This window comes from Peromyscus leucopus, chromosome 3 (genome assembly GCF_004664715.2).
Source record: "Peromyscus leucopus breed LL Stock chromosome 3, UCI_PerLeu_2.1, whole genome shotgun sequence".
In the NCBI taxonomy this organism is placed as follows: Eukaryota; Metazoa; Chordata; class Mammalia; order Rodentia; family Cricetidae; genus Peromyscus; species Peromyscus leucopus.
Genome location: NC_051065.1, coordinates 23215789 through 23238263, shown reverse-complemented (window position 1 = coordinate 23238263; position 22475 = coordinate 23215789). Strand labels below are relative to the sequence as shown.

Below are 22475 nucleotides of genomic sequence, written 5' to 3'. Positions count from 1 at the left end.
TCAGCAGAGGAGCTGTGCAAACCAGAATGTCCAAGTATCGGTCACAAAGCAACATGACTGAAGGTCAAAAATGTATGCGCAGAGTGTTTTAACAAAGCCTTTATACAGAACTTGTTGGTGGAAATGGCTTTAACAACTTGCAACCGGACAAAATAATTCTAACGATTCTCAGCTCACAGGCTGAGAAAATTAGAGGCCAGTTAAGCGTTCTCTGGAGATAGTGGACTCTGCAAAAGTTTCCTAGAACAACCATGGCTGTGAAAACAACTAGGATGGACTATGGAGAAACGTTTCAAAGACAGACTCCTTACCCTGGCGAGCCAAATTATTACCCTAGGAATGGCATAAATTCTTCATTAGTTTTAACATTCCAACTCCCATGTAGAATCACACCGTAAAAAATTAAGGCTTTATTATTTATTTAATCTAACTGACAGAAAATAACTGCATGTATTCATGGGATTCCATGCAATGTTTTGATACACTGGGAAACTACTGTACAGAATAGGGACTTAACAAATAATGAGCTATATACACTCCAAAACTGTTCAAAGTATGGATTTCAAATTATTTACAGAAATCATAAAAAAAAGACTAAGAATATGTTAAGACGGTGCTGCTAAATAACTTGATTATCATGCAAACACTGTGAAAATTGAAAGAGGAATACACTGGAAAACTAATAAAAACACAGGTAAACAAATAGTACAGAGAGAGCCTTCCGTGATCCAGAGAACCTTCAAGCCCGAGGGCAGAAAGTCCTGTAGCTGGCACACTGTCCCATGTGCTACAGTCTCACCAAGCTGTCTAAAGAATTAAAAAAGCCATCCATAAAGAAGCTGTAAGGAAACTTCTGGAGAGGAATGTAATATAAATAAGAGGAAATGCATAAAATGTCATTCATATTACATTTTCATTTAAAAACTGAAAAACCTGTCCAAGAAATTGTGTGTATACACAGTCCCCCTACTAAATTATGGGTTCACTGCTTTGGTTCAATCTGGACGCTACTTTTATTAAATTTTCAAGGCCTATTGGTTGACTGGGCCACACTACTGTATTTCTGGGGTATATGGGCTTCAAATTTGGTACTTCTTTCTGAATCTACACTAAATTTTAACAACATCTATAGAATACTGTAACCAGTCTTAATCTATAAGAAATTGTGTAAAACCTACACTATGAAGGGCTTTGGGGAGTCTATCAAAATGGCTCTCTGAACTTGATAGTTTGACCATTTGCACATAAGCTGCTTTGAGCCACCTTATTACTATTAACCACATCTTTCAACTACGTCTTCTCAAAGGAAAGAAAAGAGTTGCAAAATCAACAAGCTTCTTTGTATCTGATGTCTCTGTCTTTGCAAGAAGACTACAGTGAACACGGAGTGGGATGTAATGAAATCAAATACAAATGCTAGAGTTGGGCCACAACATATCCATTACAATTGGGCTCCTCAAGCATCACTTTAAAAATGGTTCCTGTTATAACTAAGATATTCCTCAATGAAAAGTGCATTGCTCATCACTTGCCTGAGTTAATAAACAGCTTCAGTTCTTATTAAATGGGTATCTCTCCCCCATCTCTCCCCCCCTCTCTTTCTCTGTGTGTGTGTCTGCTATTAATTTTCAGAAGAAAAAAATCATGATGGGGACATAACACAGTTGAGCCAAAAGGTCACCTGTTCCCCAAACCGTTGTCTTAGAAATTACCTAACAGCTCTGGCAGTATGCAATATTGCTTAATCACACTGAAACCGTTTCCAAGACTCTTGTATGACACAATTCATGAAAAACATCTAACCACTCAAGCTGCTTTTCATTATATAATACTTCGTTCTTCAAAATATTAATGTCTGATAATGTCACCTAAGGTACCTTGGCTCCACGCTGAGGATACAGAAGAAGATAGGGAGAGGTGAGCTTAATGAAGCCACTGCTACTTGCCTTAAATGATAAATGTGGGGAAAAAATTTTAAGTGGAATGAATTTAAACAGACACGACAATGCATACAGCAGAACGTTATTTGCAGCTCATGTATGTAAGTATTTGCCTTCAGGAATATGTGTGTCATGTGTACTTGGGGCCTTTGGAGGTAGGTGGCTTCAGATGCCCCTACAACAGGAGTTACAGATGGCTGTGGGCCAGCATAAGGGTGCTAGGAACGGAAGCCCCGTCCTCTGCAAGAGCAACAAATGCTCGGGCTGCTAAGCCATCTCTCCAGCCGTCTGTGGATTTTTATGCATGTACTTATACACTGTGAGCTATAAAAATGAGGTGTTATGTATAAGTTGCTCATCCAGGTTCACGAAGACATTACTTTTAAACGTTCAGTGTGTTAGTCTGGAGAGTAGAGGCTATCACACTCCCCTTAGAAATTCATAATTCACATCAAAGAGATAAGCAATAGGCTCCTCACTTCCAGCCTCCAGTGCCAGCCATCAGCAAGTTATAGATCAGCAGCTCTCAACCTGTGGGTCATGACTCTTGGGGTCGAATGAACCGTTCACAGGGGTTGCACGTCAGTCAGACATCCTGTGTATCAGACACACTATAATTCATAACTGTATCAAAATTATGATATGAAGTGGCAATGGACATACTTTTATTGTTGGGAGTCACTACAACAAGAGGAACTGCATTAAATGGTCGAAGCGTTAGGAAGGTCGAGAACCACTGTTACAGATGGACCACTTCAAAGACATTTAGAGAAATACTGCTCTTCACTCTAATACAAAGCTGCTATAACAGTTTAGTAAACATTAGACTAAAAGTTAATAGTTGCCTTAATCGTAATGGATAGAAAATACATTTTCAGCCAATAGTTGTGGATATTAATTTTGGAAATTCTAGAACATAATACTCATGATGTCTTTTTACCTATGGATCCCTCTAAAATTACTCCAAATCAAACAGTAGTCATTTGGTAGACAAAACACAACAGGTATTTCCATACAGTAAGTAAGTTTCACAGAACTCAATTAAAATAAATCAAGGCCTCTGGCTGAACTGTAATCTATTTGTATAGGTCTGTAATCTATTTGTATAAATCAATGAGGAATGTCCCCAGACTGCCTATATCCCCTAGACTTACAAAACCAAAGAGTAAGACAGGCCTGAGCATTTGAACATAAACACTGGGAAATAACTTCCACTGCATGATTTCTTAACGTTAGCCAACATTTATGACTTTCTAAAATATTCAGTAAGCTAATAAAAATAGCATTTCAATGACGTCATGACTACATTTTCATAGGAAGAATGTAACCACACTGTATTGACCATGACCTTCGGAGGGAAACCGCCATTCAGTATTTATCACCGACTTGTACCGTGTGGTCTGAGTAAACATCCATTCAAAGAGTGAGGATGAGGGGAGATGGCTGGGCAGATCAGCGTGGGTCTACTGCTCTGGCAGAAGATCCAGGTTCGGCTCCCAGCACCTGCATGGCAGCTCACAATTGCCTAAAATTACAGTTCCAGGAGATCTGACACCCTCTTCTGCTCTATAAGGGCGCCTGCACACACATGGTGCATAAACTCATGAAAGGACACACACAGATAATAAATACTTTTTTTCCCCAAAAGTAGACATGAGAAGTGGCTCTCAGTATTTATTGAGGCTATGCATGCAGTTTGGCAGAGAGAGCAGTCCAAAATCTAGGCTGTTGTCAATTCCCAGTGAAGCCAGCCAACCCCTAACTATTCCAACCAAGTGAGCTACTTCTCTTGCTGTCTCTTGGGTCCTGGCCTCCAGGGCAGGGCAGACAACAAGCCGAGTCCAGCACGGCACTCAGATGTCCTGCTGTCCTGTGATGTAATCTTCTAACAAAACATTGCCCAAATTGAGTCTGCATCCTACCCATTGTAATTCTTAATGGCTGCTTCCCGTTCACGGTCTCAATTTAACTTGCTGCTCAGAACCTACACACAGGCAAGCTGCCTTCGGCTAACGGATGAGACTGCATCCAGTAGTTTTGGGATTTCCAAAGTTTACGATTTACAAACATCTCCTAAACAACGAGCCTTGTAAACACAATGTCTGCCTCTCTATTGTGGTTATAATAAAAGGGAAATCTGTATTATTTGCTGTGATTACACCATGACCCAAAGCAGGAAGTTCTAAGAGGGCCTTTTTCCTGTCAGGTTTCCCTGACCCCGCACACTCTTCATTGTTTGGATACCAAATAGTTCTGGAGCTGAGCGCTGTCCGCCACAGCTGCCTAAGGGACATAACAAATTCTCATTTGAACTAGAGCCAGAACTTGAAATGGAGACAGTTTTTTCCCCGGTATCTAATCTGGAAAGTCCATGAAGTACATTTGGTGGGCGCAGCACAAGTGCGCACTAAATCAACGTTCACTTATCTCACTGCCCCACACTACTATGCAGTGGCTACGTGGCTCTCTTTGCTCCAGAAATACAGACTGGATATGCAATGGTTCACCATCAACACAAAATGACAAACTCTAGAAGCATTTGCCACCAACAGCACAGAGCATGATGCTAAAGGTGATCACGATTTTGCAGCTTCTCCAAAATGTGCATCAGTACTTACCACATGCAGGTGCCATACTCAGTCTCAAGTTTCTGACAGACGGGGGTGGGGGGTGGGGTGGGGGTGGGGTGGTAGGGGGGGTGGGGGGGTGGGGCAGGGAAAGCACGTGATAAACGCTGTGCAGCGACAGCTGATCAGGGATGATGGACAGAAGCCCGAGAATTGGCCCCAGGAAGAACCGAGAGGAAAATCCTCCTTATGCTAGCATTACCATACCGGCGAGGCGTAAGCCTGCACCGCCTGGCAGCTGCCCTCACCACTAGGTCCTCCTACCACAGAATGCAGCTAATGAGAACAATGGCTGGAGATTTCAGGGGACCTTTTTTAAATACCGAAGCCTCTTTGGTCTGATCTACTTTCTACATCTGGAAAAGTTACCTGAGTCAGTGAAGTCACTTTCTGAATTTGAATTGGGATTTTACTACTTACAGGGGGAAAAAAAAGTTCTAACCCCTGGTAAATCATGTATGGGGCTTACACTCAGGGACTCACTTGAAATAACGCACAATAAATTGTAATTCTAAAAGAAATAGTCACAAGACATTTATAAATATTTTGAAATTACTGACTTCAGCACATCAATATCTGACTTTAAATGCATCCTATGCAGTAAACAAAGTGAGTTAAGTTCCTGCACATAAGTACCACTACTGTCCTCTGTGCCACAGCTCTGCTTGGGGTTGGGTAGCTAACTGTGTTATACTATAATGTTTCTTTTTAAAATTGTTGTTTTTGAATTGCCGATGGGCTTTGTAAAAAGTCTTTAAATGAATTCTGGATGGGGATTAGGACAGAATCTCAAAATACTTTTGAAGTGACCTCATCCAAAAATGTTTTTTCATTTTGCACTATATATGTATTTATTCAAAATGGTTTCTCAGCATTGACAATTAGAAAATTAGAACAAGCTGGGCAGTAGTGGTGCACACCTTTAATCCCAGCACTCGGGAGGCAGAGGCAGGAGGATCTCTGTGAGTTCAAGGCCAGCCTGGTCTACAGAGTAGATCCAGGAAAGATACAAAACTACACAGAGAGACCCTGTCTCAAAAAAAAAAAAAAAAAAAAAAATCAGAACATTGATCGCCTCTGGAAAGCACTGAATATGCTCTTTTATATCACATGTTCAGCCAATATTTAATTTTTATAAAATTAACAAGCCCATCCACTTCATTAAAATACATAAGTACATATTCAGTTTCATCTTCAATAAATGATAAACTATATAATCTCAGAAAACTGTTTCAGAGTATAATTGTTTGATTTATTATCAGTACATTTCATTTACATACCTATTTTAGATACCAATATACTTGGGGTTGTGGAAAATTTCATTGGAAGAAAGGGTCCAGGAGTGGAAAGAGTTTTCGAAAGCACTGCTCTCCATAACTGACTAGACTTCTGACTTAATGGGAGACTATTCACTGTCAGTGATTTTCTCCTCCAGCAGCCTGTCGACAGGGCAGGAGCAGTTGATGGACGCACACCTGATTGATGAGTTCTCTAAGCGGCTTTGTGACTTCCTGAAAGAATTCCTGTTGGAGGGCCCAGGGCTGTAGAGCTTGCTTCCCGTGTAAGGAACTGTATGATTGTCAGCACGCTATGAACAGGACATGCTGACACACACCTGTCATCTCACACACAGAAGGGGAAGGTCAAGGCCGTCGTCAACTACATAGTGAGTTCAAAGCCAATGTGAGACAGTCTCAAGAAACAAATTCCTATTTGAGGATCCTGATCAGAGCAGAGGCATTTTTATGACGCAGGAGGGGACACGGGAGAAGAGACGGTCAGTCCCACTCATCACTAACAGGAATAAGCAACCCAGAACAGAAAAGGAGAGGAGGAAGACAGAGGTATTAAAAATAATAAAAAGCTATATTGTTAATCAATTCAGGTTGAGCAGCATGTGCTTCTAAACCCACAATTAAACAACCCCTTTCCTATTAGCAAAACTTGAGGTCAGGGAAAGCCCTATGCAAATCTAACAAGGGAGGGCGAAGTCAGCATCCTCTGGGTCCTTCACCACTGGAGTCCCACAGCTGTACAGTGTCCACAGCAAGCTCACAGTTCATCTCCGGCCTTTGGGGTTAAAGCAATCCACTTTCGGCTTCTTCTCACACGCACCTGGCAACTGTGGTTCTGTGAGTTAGTATTTTTTTGACCAAAGAATGTTTCACGATGAACTGGGAATCCCTGAAAGTGGGCAAGTTTACAAGATGTGCTTTGCACTACAGTAAATACTGAAAAGAAAGCAAACAGTCGAATACTCTGTGTATGGAAACATTCCTGAAAATGACTAGTAACAACTGGGGTGACTAAAGTTAGATCACAATAAGCTACAGGGATGGGTCATGGGTCGGTGGGCAGATGGGATCCTGGGACGCCTATGTCTTGCTTCCCTCACATTAAAAAAGAACTCTTCAAATGAGTGTAGAGTAACAGAACTCAGGTAGCTTCACTGCCCTCCAGCATGCTCTAGCGGCATTCTCCCATGGTCAAATACAACTATCCAAACCCGGCTTGAACCAGAGGCAGAAAACCAATGAGGCTGCAATCTCACGTTAAGTTAACTGCCACGTTATTTTGTGGGAAAAAGGAAAATGGTAATTTAGAGTGGAAACAAGAAAGCTCACAGAACCCCTATTTTCTGTTTTGTTGGGAAGACAAAAGTAACAGGACTAAAAAGTTCTGAGTCTCCTCAGATATGGATCATTATCTCCACAAACCTGAGGGGGGAGAGGGAGGGAAAGAGGAAGGGGGAGAGAGGGAGGGAGGGAGAGAGAGGCATCTAAGCAACGAGGATTGATAAATTTTGCTGAGTCTAGAACCAATGCTTAAGGGTTCTGAAATTCTAAAGGAACATAAAGCTGACTCTGTCAAAAGGAGAAACTTGCCGACTGTGAAAACTGCGGACTACCTGGGTTGAGATTTGAACAGAGACTAATTCACCAACCCCAGCTACAGCTTCTCCTCACCCTCTTACCTCCTGAAGTCTCTATCAGGCATGGCCACCTTTTCAGCCTATACCAGGCTCCTCAAACGACTGTTAACTTCAGTCACGCAAAACATCCGGGTCACAATTTAAAGGCCTAAAGCTAGCAAACAACTTGGGGAACCCCAAACCCATGGCATCTGGGAGAAGGGTCCCAATCCAAGATAATACGAGCAAGTGAGAGCACAGAGCAGCTAACTTTAGCAGCCTGAACTGGAAGCACCTGATGGTTTTCCCCTCTCCAATACATCCAGTGAGCATCTGGCTCCCAGTAAGTACTCAGGAAATGGCTACTGAAAGGATGCAAGTTTCAAAATGATAGCTCAGGAGAAGGTGCTTAGAGATGTCACCAAGAGGGCACGGCACACTGAGTAAGCCAGACTTTGTAACTCAGGCTGAGCCAAGAGGGTCAGACCCAACCATACTGCATTTACTATGAAATTCTTATTTGTCTCCTCCTGACTTGCTGGCCACGCCTATGTTATTTTGACATTTTCAGTGTCACACAGAAACTCTGAAATGGTCCTTGTTTTAGACTTGCAGCACCATTCTGAATAGCCAAAAGGCAAAACCAAACCAAATACCCACCAGCTGATGGAGACAAGAAATGTGGCACACACCTATACATGGAATCCTAGTTGGTAATAAACAGAAATATGGATACATACTATACTGGATAAACCTTGAAAAGACTATACTAAGTAAAAGAATTCAGTCATGAAGGTTGCACAGTTCCATTTGTATAAAGTGTAGAGAGTGCAGAGGGTGATCCTGATCCGCAAAGTCGAAGATAGACAGAGCAATTAGCTGCCTAGGGCTGGGAGCGTAGGGGTTGGCGGAGGAAAGGGGAACAAGTGCTTTTGTGCACTTGGTTTCTTTCTAGGATGATGAAGACATTCTAAATTTAGATCATGGAGGCAGTTGCACAAACTTGGTAAACGTACCGAACACCCGCTCGACTGAATACTTACACAGGTGAATTTCAGTGTTCACACTGCATCTTAATAAAGACGTTTACATACAAATCAAAACAAATCAGAGAAAAGACCAGCAGAGAAAGATTCCGTGCTTTGTCTAAACCACAGACAGAAGGCAGTGGTGGAGATGGGACCGGATTCTAAACTTCTGCTCTGCTGCATGAAAAGCAAGGGTCAGCAACACAGAGATCTGAGTGTGAATGCCACCCCCAGATGTCCACACACAGACACACACACACACACACACACACACACACACACACACAGACACAGATACACAGACACACACACACACACACACACACACACACACACACACACGAGGAAAGTCTGGGAAAAATAATGCTCAGAAAATTCACAGGAAAAATTAAAACGCTAAAGACTTCTGACCTCTTGCCCTTTTGGGCTCGTCCCTTGACTAGTTAGAAAAATGACACACTGCGATTCTCCAAAAAGGGCCTGAAAAAGATATTCTGATTCCAAGAATAGAATATTAGAGTTAAGAGGTATTTTTAAAAGTGAAGCGAACAGCTTTGGCTTGAGTCACATACAGTGCGGAACATTCTGGACAACTTTCAACATTCAGTTCTCTTTCCATTTCTGACCTGTAAAAACCCCGTTTTCCAGCGTGGGCCTCTCTTGAGGAAAAACGAGGAAGCAGCCGAAACTAGGAAGGCTCATGTGATAAAGACTGTCTGCACAGTCCTAGGTGGGGAAACAGTTTACCTACACCACATGCCAGAACTATGCCAGAACTCTGCCAGGACCATCTCCTTAGGAGGTGAGTCACTTTATCCCAGCACTAATTCACTCAGGTACTTATGATTAGGTGCTCATCCAATCAAGCAGCCCTTAAAGTTCTTTCCTTTTAAGGAATCACAAAGGATCATTATGTAGTGACTTAAAAAGAAATAAAAAAAGATCAAGTAACACTAACAAAAACAATCAGTGACAAAATATCCTAAGTTGTCCAAAATGGGCTCACATCAATGATATGCTTTTTTCTAATGATAAAACCACACATAATCTGCAATATATTTTGAAAATGCCCTCCCTTTACTTTGGGACTGCAAATTGGTAAGGATCTTTCTGTATATATTTATACACACACACACACACACACACACAGAGCATGAGCACACATGCACTCACTATGTGGCTCTTATGATACAGATCTACATTTACTGGGCACAGAAAGGCTTTCAGGATGTTCTGTAGGCTTAGAAGAGTTCGTCCAGTATGATCCTATACAAGTAAACAAAGCAGCGCAGGATCAGTGGTTATCTTTGGGTGATAAAATTATGAAATATTTGTTTCCTGATATTTCCTTATCTATGCTTTCTACGAGCTCACTAATGAAAACAACTTTTAAAACACTATTTATTTGCATGTGTAAGACTGTTTTGCCTTTATGTGTGTATGTGTACCCTGTGTCCTCAGAGGTCAAAAGAGGGAGCTGGATCCTCTGGAACTGCAGTTACAGGTGGTTGGGAACTAAACTTAAGTTCTCTGCAAGTATGAAGGGGGACCCTTCTACTTCTTACGTCTTTGTCTTCAACTTGCTTCTCTGAGTTTATTAAAAAATCCTGACCATTATTAATCCTAAAAACATAAATTTAAAATTAATAATTTAAACAATGCCAATTCTTAATTTTCTCCTTAACTCAAGGAGAAAAAAAAATGTGTGTCATTATTTTATCAATGGTGACATACAATTTCCAATACTTTACCAATACAGAGCAACTATCAAAAAGGTCTAAGAGAGCTGGAGATCAGGAGAGACTAGTCAGGAATGCTCGACTTTCAAGTCCCAGAGCCCAGGAACAAAGAGCGACCAGCGGGCTGGTAAGGGAGGTGGTTCAAAGGGAAACCTGGTGGACCCGAGTTCAATCCCTGAGATCCACAAGGTGAGAACTTATTCCCACAGCTTGTCACAAGTTGTCCTCGGACTGCCACACGGGTGCTGTAGACGGTGCACACTTCCCAGCTCTCCACCCACAAAATAAACAAACGCCATTTAAAGAATGTTTTTTAAAGGCAGAGAAAGGAGCGTCCCTGGGTAGACAGCCAGCTTAGTTTACTTGGTGAGATTCAGGTCAGTGAGAAACCCTGTCTCCAGACAAAGACAAAACAAAAAAGTGGGCAGTGGCTGGGGCCCCCGAATGTGCACACAAATATGTACAAATTCCTGTAGTTGAACATGGACGTGTGGATAAGGACATGCATGCAAGCAAGCATGCACTTCAGCGATTACCACAGAACAAAGAAGAACAATGGTAGCTTACAGAGACTTTAAATCACTCTAATATTCACTATGCAAGCCAAGGAAAAATCCAGCAAGGACTGACTATGGGTTTTCTAAGTAGAGGGAGCTTTACACAGTTCTATAGAGTATTTTTATGGATGAGAAAACAGGCGAACAGAGCAGAATGGAAAAGCTAAAGAACTGTTTTACCAACTGTAAGAAACAGGCAATCAAAATGACTAAGACACAGTGTTTAAAACATTCCTTATAAAAATCCTATTTTAAATAAGGTCTATTCTAACAAAGCTTCCAGGCATTTCACTGTTAACTGAGGAAGATTTTGTAACTATTTAAGGCCACTGGAAAACTGTATGAAAAAGATCAGAAAACAATACAGTCAGAAACACTGAACTATTACTATCTCTCTCAACAGCTTAAGCGCAGGAACCTGAAATTGGGTGGTTTTGCTGGGTATAAAAACTTGTAAATAGTAAAGCATGACTTCCTATATTCCTGTGACTCAAATTTATTTTTGAGTTTGATCTTGTTTCAGATATGTACAAGGTAATATGACATTAGCAGCAATCCAAAATTAAGAGAACTAGAAGTTTGTAAATGTAACTGCACGTCAGATTTCTTTAAGAACACAGAACACCTTTATTGTGGAGACCTATTAGGCAACTGGATATTCCATATAACTGGATATTTTGGATACTGGATTCTTCCTCTCCTAAGCTCCCACTCTGACAGACAGACAGATGGTAGGGTGTTGAGGTTTGAATTCAGGGCTTTGTGCATGCCATGCACTCTCCTACTTAGTTGTACCCAAAACCCACCTCACACCATTTCTAACAGCTACTGTTGTCAATGGGATTCTTGGAAATGTGCACTGAAGATGTTCTTGACCTTTTAAGCAGGATACACTGATAATGTTCTACTGCCTTGTGGAGAGAGACCTCAGTGCTCATCCTGCAGTCAGTTAGCCTTCTGCACTAGACATCTGATCATAACCTTACAATAAATTAACCAATAAATGGTTATTAAGCACGTATTTTCTATGAATTATATTGAGTGCTGATAGAAACATCGTAAGACAAATAAATGATAATAAATGGTCGAGAGTTAAGCAGAGAAGGAAGACATTAAAAAGATGAACGTCAACTATTTTGCAAATACTGAGAAGTGTATGTGTTTTAAATGCTGCACATATATAAACAAATGGCATTTTAGGAGAAATAAAAGGTGCATCTGACCTCGGAATGTAGTAAAGAGTTCACAGAAGGACCACAGAACTGGCTTAGATCACTGGGAGTTTTGCAAACAAGTAGTTGAGGAAGGGCCCCAGAAACGAAGAGAAAGGTGCCCAGCAGAGCGGCCAGCCCCCCGAGAGAAATCCTGCACACCGCAACACACTTATCCAATACCCCAACCTGCCAGCATGGGTACGAGAAGACTATGAAGACGACCAGAAAGGGACGGCTGCTGCAGTAGCACAGGGAAAATAAAGAAAGCCTGTCCTGAGGAGCTGGCAGCCAAGGACAGAGGGGAGAGCACAGATTCCAGAAATATTTAGGAGGTTGACTTGGCAGGACTCACTAAGTGTCTGAATGTGGCGGGTGGAGGGATGGGAAAGGAGGAGACGCCAAGGATGATTCACAGGCTTTTGACTTAGGGGACTTGGTGCCACCCCATGAGATACAGCAGTGTTCCCAGACCTTGGGTTTCAGGGAACTGTAAGCTTTCCAACCACTTTAGCACTCTGAGGAAAAGCTATCAACTAGAAGCATAAACATACCCCACCATCTACCATCAGCACCTTTTACAAAGAAAGCACACTTCAATACCCCAAATATGAACCACTCTACGTTCCAACAAAAACCACCACAGAGCAGGGCTTTTCTTTTTCTAGCTGCATCCCAGATGATGTAAATTGGTACCAGGCCTCAGACCAACACCGGGAAGGCCTGAGACTGGGACACAGACATTGGGTTTAGCAGTAACAGCATGAGTTGAAGGCAGAACAGGTAATGTGTGTTCTCACTAACTCCCCCACACCTATAGGGACACCTATCCCGTTAATGGGTGTAGGGGAAAGAAAAGTTCAAAAGTTACTGAAGGCTCTTGAGACATCCAACTATGCCTCATGGGCAAGTGGCTGTGGAGCTGAATCTCAAAGGTTAGCCTGGAATTTGCCAGATAAATAAAGGAGGCTTGGGGAACTCCCAGTGGAAGGAACAGCATGTCCAAAGGTATCCAGGTATGCAAGAAAACTCATATTTGGACAATGGTGGACAGTCTGGTGTAAACTGGTGATTTTTCTTGGAAAGGATGAGAGAAGAGCTGGAAAAGTACACATAAAAAATTATAGAGTTTGGTCATCTAAACTAAGTCTAGAAACCATCTTATGGGCACTGGGAAGGACCCAAGGATTTTACAGTGGGTAATGCTATGGGCGGATTGCTGCTTGGAAAGGCCTCTCTGGCTGCACAGCCGGGCTGGATTATAGGGAAGCAGAGCTGGAGCTGAGGAGAACAAACAGGGAACAGAACTAGCAGCCTAGAGCACAGCCTAGAGCGCAGCCTAGAGCACAGCCTAGAGCACAGCCTAGAGCGCAGCCTAGAGCGCAGCCTAGAGCGCAGCCTAGAGCGCAGCCTAGAGCGCAGCCTAGAGCGCAGCCTAGAGCGCAGCCTAGAGCGCAGCCTAGAGCGCAGCCTAGAGCGCAGCCTAGAGCGCAGCCTAGAGCACAGCCTAGAGCGCAGCCTAGAGCACAGCCTAGAGCACAGCCTAGAGAGCAGCCTAGAGAGCAGCCTAGAGCACAGCCTAGAGCGCAGCCTAGAGCACAGCCTAGAGCGCAGCCTAGAGCGCAGCCTAGAGCACAGCCTAGAGCACCAGGCACCTACGCTCTTTAGCAGTGTAGCGGGCCAACGAGACACTATCCTCCCTTCAATCCTTTCTACTGCTGTTTGTGTAACCAGAACCACACATCACACAGTATTCTGTAACATCAAAATTTAACAATGTGTCAACAGCCTCTACCAATCTATCTTCATCTTTAAGTTGAGCAAATTATATTCCGTATCTAATTTATTAACCTCCATCCTTAGTCTCAACAGTGATGCATTATTACTTTATAAATGCCTACTGAGTGGAACTGAAAAACTCTAAGGGTAAATGCTTTTTTAAAATGTATGTACGTGTAGTATGTGTGTGTGAGAGTACATTTGTGTGTGTGCACATGCATGAGTGTGTGTGCATGTATGTGGATGAGGGAAGGACATTCAATGTGCCTGCAGCTCACAACAGGACCAGGATGGCCTGCAAGTCCCAAGATTCTCCTGTTTCTGCTCTGTTCCCAGCATTAGAATTAGAGACACAGCCACCACCCTCGATTTTTACATAGGGCTGGGGAGCCAAGCGTGGGTCCTTATGGTAAGTGTTAAGATTCAGATAAATGAACCTTCAAGGCCCCGGAAACATGCAGTCCAATAGGAATACCAGGGAGGTAGGCGACACCAGTACTTAAGAAAATGGTATCTCTCTCGTGTTCTCGTTCTCTCTCTCTCTCTCTCTCTCTCTCTCTCTCTCTCTCTCTCTCTCTCTCTCTCACACACACACACACACACACACACACACTTATTCACAAAATCAAGAGAATGAAGAAGATAATTCCATTTTAATAGCATCAAAGATACAATATACAGTATAAAGTAAACAAAATCCACTGCACACTATAAAACAATATTAAAGTATGAAAGAAAGAAGGTCAAGCACTGATATGCTCAGATTGGGGCAGCAAGGACTTCTCAAGCTCTACAGTTTAAATGCAACTCAGCTGAAGAGTCAGTGAATTAGGCTTTTTAGAAGAAACTAAAAAGCTGGTCTTAAAATTCTTAGGCCAACAATAAAGGGCTCCAAACACACACACACACACACACACACACACACACACACACACACACGCACACGCACACACAAACATACATGTGTGTATACACACACACAAAGAAACAAAGAGCTGGACAATAACCTTCACAATCTGAAAACTTACTACACGATACACTACTTAGGACAGTACAGTATTAACAAAGATGGTAGACAGACCCATAGAGTAGAATAATTAGCATAATTATCCATATGTTTAGACTAAATTTGACTTTTAACAAAGGTATAAGACTACAGACGGGAAAAAGTCTTCTCACCAAACATATAGGATAACTGGGTATTACATGCAAATGAATGAGGCTGGACCTCTGTCTCACAGCATATATTAAACTTAAAAGAAAAAAAATCATAATGTATACATGAACGCACAAGTAACAGAAGAAAGAAGATAAACTAGATTTATCCGTAAAAATGTTCACTTTAATGAAATGCCCAGTTTTCCAGTTGTCCAGACCTGGAGCAAATGGGGGATGGGTTTCCTCCAGGGGAACAAGCAGTTTCTAAATTCAGATTGTGACTATGTGTGCACAACTTTATGAACATGCACACTGTAAGCACTGCAGTGGACACTGTGTGTCAATTATGACTCAAAGCTTAACCACTGCATCCTCCCTTTCATGGTCGAGGGGGAACCCTCAGAATCTTGCTCCCAACCCCCACCACTTCATTCCCATCCTTAACTTCTACCCATCCTGAATCACTTGCCACACAGGCTGCACTTCTGCGTGGGACGTTTTCTTCTCCATCTGTCTGGTGATCTCTTATTCATCTGCCAAGAGATGAACATGCCCTCAACATCTACACTTGTATCTGCTGCTCCAGCCTCCCCTTCCCAGAGGTGGACTCCTCTGTCACAACAACATACAGGGCCCATGGGGGAGGGGGCACCCAGCCATGTGTTCTGAATCAATGAATGAGACTGTCTTATAAGAGTGTGCCCTGTATTTCTGGAATACAGCTTGAGCCAAGTCTGATAAATTAAATGAGTGTGTGTGTGTGGGGGGGGCAGGCTGAGTAATAGTCTTCTGGGTCCAAAAAGAAGTGTGATAATAAAATAAAGATGGTGTTTTTGTTGTTGTTTTTGGTTTGGCTCATGAAATAGATGAGGACAATTCTAAAGAGTGAAAATGTTTCGCTCAATTGAAATGGAGCTAGAGTACCTGGACTGCCTCCCATGAGACGGGATTTATTTGGGCATGATCATGGAAGTTCTAGTACAGTGTTTTTCATTTGTCTCATTTTCAAGTCACGTGGAATAAGACAACTGTTCTTTTATTAAACATATTCCATTTTCTAAGGAGTAATTTTGAATAAACTCCCCCATTTTCCCTTTATGCTTCCTCAATAACTGCCCTGACACATTAATGTAATGTTTTATCATCAGAAGGGTGACTTTTCTTCTTTTTTTCCCCCTATTTCCAAAGAGGGAAGCAATTTGCTACTATCTAATTTAAACCTACTCCTGGCCGGGCGTTGGTGGCGCACACCTTTAATCCCAGCACTCGGGAGGCAGAGCCAGGCGGATCTCTGTGAGTTCGAGGCCAGCCTGGGCTACCAAGTGAGCTCCAGGAAATGCGCAAAACTACACAGAGAAACCCTGTCTCGAAAAACCAAAAAACAAACAAACAAACAAAAAACAAAAACAAAAAAAAAAAAACCCTACTCCTAAATTCAAGGAATGTCTGGCTCATGAAAGGTCCAGAATCTATGAATGTGTTATCCATGGCCTTCAGAGAGCAACTGATATCCAGTATACATTTGATGAACAACAATGTATTTTACTCTTTTAACATTCTGAGAACTGTCCAAGGAACAAAAAGCTCCCTGAAAGAGAGAAATGCATACCCCAAACCAGGCTCACATGGGCCTTGTCCTGGCTTTGATAGAATGCTATCAAAATGACAGAAGACAACTGGCATGTGCCACAACACATATTTCAATCACATTGCTTCTTCCAAATCTAGATCTTGATACACTGATAGCCCCCTATATTAAAATGCCCTTCAAAGAATAAGTCCTAACGGCCTAACAGCAAAGATCCAGGTATTAAAACTGAACTAACTTTTCAAATGTCCTGGTTTTACAGATTTTTATATGATGCATGTGGAACCAGTGTGTGTGAGCATTAGATTCAAGCATTAGATTAGTATGCATTCTTCATTAGCAACTACTTGTTTTTAGCTATTAACAGGATGCCACTCTGCCAAAGCCATGCTCCTCTTTGCCAGAGAGGAATTCTACGAATATGTGGTCAGTATGCAGAAAACCTCTAGAACTGAGATGGAAAACTGCAAACACCCAGAGCAAGGCTCTCCAAGACAACGATGGCAACGCAGGCAGATGAAATTGACATGAAAACTCTATATGCTCTCTCAAAAACAAACAAACAAACAAACCCAAGAAAATCCCCCTTAGGGTATTTTAACTGTTCTGTTGACAACAGATTTTTTAAAAAATAAAAAAACGTAAGTCTAGCAGTAAGTGTATTCACACTTTTCTCAAGCTACAGATCACTACCCTCTGACTTGTATTAGAAGTTGAAGCAAACTCAAAGAGCTGATCACCTTAATGAATCAGATAACGAAGCTCTGCGAAACCAGCCTTCACCGACGTGTTCTGAGATGCTAAGATGACAGTAAACCAGACAGTTTAGTCTCTTTTTGTCTTCCTAATCATCCTCATAGAATTTGAGAAAACTGGCATCACTAAATCCATCAATATTTGTTGTAAGTATGCTGATGTGGTTTGCTTTGACATTCCGCCTCTCTCTGCAGATACACAGAATATTTCCCTTTCAGAAAGGAAACCCCAGCTGGAAACTGCAGGACTTTTGTTTGTTTGTTTGTTTGTTTGTTTCTGCAGATATTCCAAAGAAAGTGATCTACTTAGGGACAAGGTCTCACTATGTAGCCTTGGTTAGCTTGGAACTCTCAATGTAGACCAGGCTGGCCTTGAGCTCACGGAGCTCCTCCTGAGTGCCGGGGTTAAACCTGTGTGTGGGCCACCACACCCAGCCTTCTCTACCAAAAAGGTTAAGCTTCAAATGATTGTATTTTTTAACCTATTTAATATTGAAATAAAAATAATAGGAAACCAAAATACTCCACTGTGATAGTTAAATGCCTTTCACTACCAAAGGATATGCCAACAAGTTGTCTCTTAAGAGTTATTTTTTCAGTTTCCTGGAAGTTGTTTCAATAAAGAGACACAGGCACCCCCACAAGCAGAACATGAAATAGGTAACACAGTGGTTCTGGAACCCAAGGACAGAGTCTAATAGTGAAGTAGGGAAAGAAGTGTTTGAGTGCGAGGAAGAGTCTATGAGCTGGAGACTGAAGTATTCCATGCCAGGATGAGGAATCGAGAACAACAGAGCCAATAAAATATTCCATCTTTATAAAAGAATTCTAAAAAGACACACTTCGGCCATTGCAGCTAGGTCTCATCACAGACGAGGGTGTTTGTATGACAAATTCCTTTCCCTGCTCCAATCAAAATGGATGCACTGGGCACTGAGACTGAGGCTAATGGACACTTAAGCTACCCATCTCCAACTCCCTTGCGGTCTCCCAGTCATAGGCCTTTCACATGGTCAAGTACAGGAGGAAGATAATGCCTTGGCTGGTAGGTCCAAGCACATTCAAGAAGTTCAGCATTTACTGGAAAAGATGACAGCAATGTTTTTGGTTCAGGCCTCAGATTTTGTGAGGCTGGCAGGAATGTGTCATCCCAGCCCCTCAATCCCTCTAGGGATACTAATAGCTGTGAGCTTTTAGCTGTAAATGCCAGGCAGATCCTGAAATATGGCAAGTGCGGTACAGAACTGGTGGGTTGAGGGCCAGCAGTCATTTAGACTGACTCCTAAAAGGCAACAGTGGTTCCCTGGATCTCCAAGCATACCTAGTCTGCATACTGTAACAGATGTCTGGATTTTGACTTTTAACTCCAGGAAGTCTTAAGACTGTAAGAATAAAGGATGTACTTACCAGGCTCATTACAACTTCTGCCTCTGGGTAGCAGAGATGGACATGTTTAGGAAAAGCTAATTGTATACTAGCTTACACTGAATTGTTTTGATAAAGAATTACATCACAGCCGGGCGGTGGTGGCGCACACCTTTAATCCCAGCACTCGGGAGGCAGAGCCTGGCGGATCTCTGTGAGTTCGAGGCCAGCCTGGGCTACCAAGTGAATTCCAGGAAAGGTGCAAAGCTACACAGAGAAACCCTGTCTCGAAAAAAACCAAAACCAAAAAAAAAAAAAAAAAAAAAAGAATTACATCACATGACAAGAACCGATGCATGGTAAGGACAGATACAATAACTTTTTCCACTGAAAACCAGTCAGCACGTAGCGGGGCAGGGCGTGTGTGTGTGTGTGTGTGTGTGTGTGTGTGTGTGTGGTCCCTTGAGTGAGCAAAACTCTTCCCTCCACAAGGTAAGTCCCTGTTCCAGGGAAGACACTGATAACTGATGGGTCTACTTGGGTCTACTTCCTTTCTCCAGCAGGCCGCCACACGAGGGAGATAGATGTTGATGACTCCTGGCTGAGGACTCCAGGAGAACTCTGTTAACATTAGGCAATCCTGTTTGTGGCTTTAGTTGTCAAAACTCAGATCTGCTCCTATGCATCCAATGTATGGCAAAATGAAAACATTCATTAATAAAAAGCAGAGAAAAGACAGGGCCAAATCTTAGTATACTTTAGTATATATTCATCTTCTCACAAATTAATGGCATGTGACTTGCTCCTATCCAAGAAAAATAACCACGAAAAAATAAAACTAAAAATAGAAAAATTTTCAATAACTCATAGCTAGATGCCATGAGGGAAGTACCCTGAAAGTGTCCAGTATCAAGATGCTTTATCAAATCCTCTTCTGCACTTCAACTCTAAGCTAACATCTAGATGAAAAAGGAATTCCACACATTGATGTTTAAGAGAAGGCTTGCCCAACCTTTACTAAACAGCTAAAAATAAATCTTTCACAGATTAAGTAAGGTGCTCTTAATTTCTCTTAAAAAAAAAAAAAATGTTAACCAAGGCTCAGGGAACGTCAAGGAAAAGGGGGAGGAAAGACTGTGAGAACCAGAGGACCAGGAAGTCTGCTGTGAGACTGTCTAGATTTGATGGGGAGGCACACCCACAAAATCTCAACAACACAGTTAGCTGCCTAAAGAAGACCTGAACAATGGCAGCCAGCACCAAGTGACATGCCAACCTGGGGAATCTTAGGGGGCGGGGAGTGGAGCAGGCCTGGAGGAAGAGTTACTGGCAATTAAAAACTGCCAAGAGGTGAGAGACAGAGTCTCCCTCAGGGAGGAGCCCTCTGATTGGTTTTCCAATACGAAGTGGTCAGCCCTAAAAACATATGTTATACAAACAACATGAAATGGACTCAGCAGTTTGTATTCACATATTTACTTGTTTATATAGTGTGAGTGACAATATTAAAGAGGGAGACTGCAAGGGTGGAGCATGGGAGGGGTTGGAGGGAGAAGAGAGAAGGAAAGGCAGAGAGAGAAGGAAGGAAAGAGGAAGCAGGAAAACGGAAGACAGGGAGAGAACAGGTAAAAGGGAGAAACAGGAAAGGCAGGCTGGACTGGTCAGAGCGGCCAGAGCTACTTTGAAATAAAAATGCATGAGTTTCTGCAAAAACGAGACCATAACATTTTAAAAGTATCTGCATCCCAGTGAATTAATCCACTCTTAGCATATAAAAATATAGTTATACTGAATTTTCTAAAAAAATGAACAAAGAAAACAAAAACAAGGAAACCTGACGTTCAGGCAAACCCAGGTTATGATTTGGCCTAGGCCAACAAAGGCCTGAGACACGGTTAAGTGTTCAGTTACAAGTTGGCTATGAGGTGATGGTACTCATGATGAAAGAATTTCTGTTTGGTAGGACTCTTCCCAGCATGCATTGTCTTCAGTACTCCAGAGGCTTCGTTCACTAATGAATATGGGAAGCATCTTATCGGGACCAAGGCTACTGCCCAGGTCAATCTTCTACAGCTACCCCTGCCTCTGCCCCTTCCTCCTACCATCCCAGCACCTCCGAGAGCCCTTGCTGAGGGCTCTCAATTTTCCTTTCTCCACAACTCCTTTCTCGCAGAGAAGCAAAGACATTTATCCCTCCTATGGATTTTCTATTGCTCTCATGATTCATGGAGTTGAGGAAATCAAAGCTCCAGAATCGACTTCAGAGTCTTTTCGCAAAAGACACCAAACCCCAACTTTCACATTAGAGTCCATACCTCACTGTTGCACAGACTCAAACTGGCATTTGGGGAGAGAGGTGTAAAAGGGAGATAATAACAAGGCCTCTTTATTTGCCATCTAGCAAAAAGGAAAGCTTTGGTTTGTTCAAAGCCTGATGCTTATTACTAAAACAGTTAAGTTAAAAAGTTCCACAGGGAAACTTCCAAACGGGTTTTACCTTTTCAGATCTGCAAGTAGCCATCTTAAAATGAATTACATGAAGAATTTTAGTATGAATACTTTTAAAACATTTTCTTTGTAATAAATATAAAACAAAAGAAAATGAACAAAAATTTCAAAATTAGTCAACAATGACATTTTGAAACACACTACACATTTTATTGACTTTTTTTTTTTTGTCTTTACTTATAACAAGAAGCCCTTCCGGTAAACGCTGGATGCAAGCCCTTCACAGAAAGGGATGCTTCTGAAGTTTGTAAAAAGTGAACTGGAATTATTATTGTCTTCAAAGATCCTTTTACAAATTGCTTTGTATAAATAAACATCTTTGACTACTACCTGAAATCGAAAGGACATAGAGCTTTAAAGCCACACGTCATTGTTCAAATCCACTTCTCTATTGCTGTGCTAAAAACACTGACGGAAAGTCATTTAAGGGGGACAGGATCCCAATCACAGTCCATCACTGAGAGAAGCCAGGGCACTGAAGTGGAGACCAATGAGGAACACTGCTTATTGGCTTGCTCCTTATGGCTCCCTCAGCTTGCTTCTTTAAAAAAATTATTTTTATTTTATGTGCATTGGTGTTCTTATACCACCCGGGACCACCTGCCTAGGGGTGGCACTGTCCTCCCTCCCCCCATGAGCTGGGCCCTCCTACATCAACCATTAATCACAACAACAGCCCACAGATTTGCCTACAGACCAATCTGATAAAGGCAGTCCCTCAGTTAAGTTCCTTCTTCCAGGATGAGCCACTTTTTGAAACTAAACAACACAGCCAAGCCTTACATCCATCTTTCTCTCTTTCTTTCTCTCTTTCTCTCTTTCTCTCTTTCTCTTTCTTTCTTTCTTTCTTTCTTTCTTTCTTTCTTTCTTTCTTTCTTTCTTTCTTTCTTTCTTTCTTTCTTTCTTTTCTCTCTCTCTCTCCCTCTCTCTCTCCCTCTCTCTCTCTCTTTCTTTCTTTTTGAAAAGGTGTAAACAAAGGTACAGAGTGGTTATGGTTAACACGGCCCACCCGGGATCTCTCCAGGAACTACTGGCTTCACTATTCCATTCTGCCACTGAATGCAGCAGGAGTATCTTTCAAAGCCATGTCAGGAAAGACAACCCATTGTCCCTATACCTTAAAAGTTGTCAAATATTCTTCAAGGAACCTTGCAAAGTATTTGGATGTAAGCTTCAGTATTCTAATGAAAATATCAATCTTTTGGAAGGCACTCTAGTTTATTAAAAATTTGACCTACTATTTCTATGTGAGCTCCAGGGTTACTAAATGTCTTTCACTTTCTAAAATCATAGAGACATAATTTCAAAT

At 42.0% G+C, this 22475-nt stretch overlaps 1 protein-coding gene across 2 annotated transcripts in view; it reads right to left on the bottom strand.

Moving 5' to 3' along the window:
• Nucleotides 1-22475, bottom strand: part of Cdk6 (cyclin dependent kinase 6) — a 198468-nt gene that overhangs the window by 139511 nt on the left and 36482 nt on the right. The window lies entirely within an intron of this gene.